Source organism: Sminthopsis crassicaudata, chromosome 3, assembly GCF_048593235.1.
Source record: "Sminthopsis crassicaudata isolate SCR6 chromosome 3, ASM4859323v1, whole genome shotgun sequence".
Classification (NCBI taxonomy): Eukaryota; Metazoa; Chordata; class Mammalia; order Dasyuromorphia; family Dasyuridae; genus Sminthopsis; species Sminthopsis crassicaudata.
In genome coordinates, this window is record NC_133619.1 from 422,808,787 (window position 1) to 422,811,999 (window position 3,213).

The 3,213-nt window shown below is 33.0% G+C and overlaps 1 long non-coding RNA gene across 1 annotated transcript; it reads right to left on the minus strand.

Moving 5' to 3' along the window:
- Window positions 1-215: 215 nt before the first annotated feature.
- Window positions 216-1,576, minus strand: LOC141559634 (uncharacterized). Its single transcript, XR_012487511.1, has 2 exons — window positions 1,544-1,576; window positions 216-928 (listed from the first exon to the last, which is right to left on the minus strand). It is a non-coding gene; the product is annotated as an uncharacterized LOC141559634 (long non-coding RNA).
- Window positions 1,577-3,213: the final 1,637 nt, after the last annotated feature.

A 3,213-nucleotide genomic window follows, 5' to 3' on the forward strand; every position in this document is an offset into this window, starting at 1 on the left:
CCACGGAGTTACCTTAAACAGATGTTGTGAAGTGCTTAGAACTTGATTAGACCAAAGATGCCAAGATCATCCAATGCATCTTGAATCATTACCATCTTGATTCTGTCTTACTACTAAATTCTTATGATGATGAGAAGAAGAATGAGTCTGACTTCATGTGACTTTGTCCCACTTAAATTTAATCTATGTGCAAATCAAAAGACATCACCATGTACTTTTAAATCATTTGTTTTTACTTCAAAGTTCTGTGGCAATAGGCAAGTTTTACAACTGCAGATGAGGATAAACTGGGAGTTAGTCACAACACTATAATAAGTCACTCAGGCCATAGGGTTGTCTTTTCATTGGCAGAAGCAGCAGTAGGATTCAGTAGTTCCCTGGCTGTGTATGCACCATTTTAAAATATTGTATTCTTCATCTCCTGATGTGAAGAAGGGGCTAGAAAGGATGGTCTAAATTACAATGTTCTTGAGATAGAAAATAGCATCCACATGAATGTAAATAGAAGCATAATATTTAAACTTTTTGCTTGCTTTTTCTTCTTTTAGTCTGTTTTTTCTTATACAACACAACAAATATGGAAATATGCTTAAAACTATTGTACATGTATAATCTATATCAGACTACTGTTTGGGGGAGAAGGGAGATAAAGGAATGAGGGAGAAAACAATTGATGGACAAAATCTTACAAAAATTAATATCGAAAACTATCTTTAATGTATTTGGAAAACTACTATTGAGAAAAAAAGAAAAGATGATTTTAAAATGTTCTCTTTAAAACAACCCAGACTGCTCAATGTGGTAGACAGGGATCCCATTCTGTGGTCAAAACCCATAGAAATGTTCAAAAATTTTGCAAAGATTATTCCATTCACCATCATTATATGGATTATGACCATGCTTGTGGACAGCACAAAATCCAGTATATCTGAAAGACAAACAACTCTTGTGAAAGAAATCAGACACCCTTAAAGAAGATTCAAATTCCAGTAAGGCCAGTTACTACAGTGATAGTAAATTATTTAACTTGAAAAACCACAAGCCAAAAAAATGCATGGAGAGGTGATGAATGCTTTTTGTTGTTGTTGTTATTATTCTCAGATGACTGCCAATTTCTCAGATTGAGATGCAATAAAGTATAAATAGATTCTCTACATATTTGTGATAATTTTGGACTGACAATTAACACCAAGAAAACACAGGTTGTCCACAGCATCCCTACTAGAAACTTCTTTTACAGAAAATCTAGATATTTTGGATGCTGTGAACAAGTTCACTTGCCTTAGCAAGATACTTTCCAGGGATGAACATACGGATGATGAGATTGATTCATGCATTACTAGCACTAGTTCAATGCCTACGAGGCTCTCAAGGAAAATTCGAACAGAAGAGGTAATACTCCCTATCAAAATAAAGGTCTACAGAGCTGTCATATTGACCTCGTTATTGTATGTATATGAAACATGGACAGACACTACCAGCACTATATCAATAAATTGAATCACTTCCATTTGAATTATTTTAGCAATATTCTGAAGCTCACCTAGGAAGATGAGGTCCTTTTTCAAGTTGAATTGTCAGGCATTTAAACTTTACTGCCCAACCACAATGTATAACATGTTTTTGGAATAACAAATGAATGGGTACCTAAAAGATCATTTTACATAGAACTCACCCAAGCAAGGTGCTCAAATCGAGAGCAGAAGAAGCAATACAAGAATACTCTTAAGGTCTCTCTGAAGAAATTTGGAATTGATTGTGTGACATGGGACATACTGGCAAAGGAACACTCAGCACAGTGTACCCACACCAGAGAAGTCCCTGTGTTTTATGAGTTAAGCAGAATTTCAATAACTCAAAAGATGAGTGAGATGTGCTAATTTAGAAACATCTTCACTTCAAATCTTCATGTGGACTAATTGTGCCTTACCTGTGGTAGAGTTTTCCACATTTATATTGATCTGATTAGATATAAGTGGACACAATATATCTTGCACTAACATAGTAATGCCATTTTGGTGCTCTTTGACAACAAAGAACAATTAGCCAAACATGTACCTATTCAAGTGTTGATATATAGTAATAATTATTTGGACATTTAAGTCAATTTGACAAGCATTGATTAAGCACACACTTTTCATAAAAAAAAAAATAGATCAAAGAAAGAGTTACAAAACATGATCTCAGTTCTAGTGAAGCTTATGGGACATTAAAAGAGGCACAACAAGTCAGTATATTCTATGATAAGCTTGTAAAGAAAATATACTTCTTTAAGGGTCTAGGAATAAACAATATTATGGGATTCTATTGCCAAAGAACTGAAAAAGTTTGAGGAAAAATCATTTTTAAGCGGTAGGCTCCCCCTCCCTGGAAAAAAAAAAGTAATTTGACATTTAATAAAATAGATTTTCATAAGCTGGAATATTTTAAGGGAAAAAAGAAAAAATGGATTCTTCTACAAAGAGTGAAGGCAATGTGGACAGGGACACAAAGGTAGAACTCACCTACACATTTATTCTTCTTTACTGAGACAATTACCAAGTGTCAAATTCTCTCACAATCTGTCCTCTTTATAGGTACTGGATAATATGTAGTTGTTATACGGATGATAACAATGACATTCATGTTATCAGTTTTAGGAAATATTCTTAGGGATAGTGTTTATCTAATAATATGCATTCTTCATAGATCTTTTGATATCAACCTCTTAACTGTAATTCTAATTGCCTTTTTTTTTTTGTTTGCTAAACATTTTGCAGAGACAGACCTTTTAAAACCTTTTCATCATTACCTTCATTCTGACATGATTATATAAGTTCTAAAACTGATATCCTTAGTATATTTTGTTTTGTGATTCCCCACATTTTATAATTCACTTGCTAATCCTTTCTAGCCATTGCCTCTGGGCTCTATGTGAGCATTACTCTTATACCTGTTACATGAATTCAATGAATTCATAGCATTTCAATTTAATGAGTACAAACATTTTCATTTAAGCCCATTTTCTGTTAGGGTTATTAAGTTCAATGTTTTTAAATGGCATAGAAAAATCACAGAAATTGGGATGAATTCAGCAAGTTTTATGTGTATGCATTACTTTATTTTAACTTTTTTGCTTGCTTTTTCTTTTTCATCCCTCCCTACATTTGGTCTGATTTTTTATTACTCAGATGAGGTATATTCAAATCACTATTAAATTATATTCATATATTA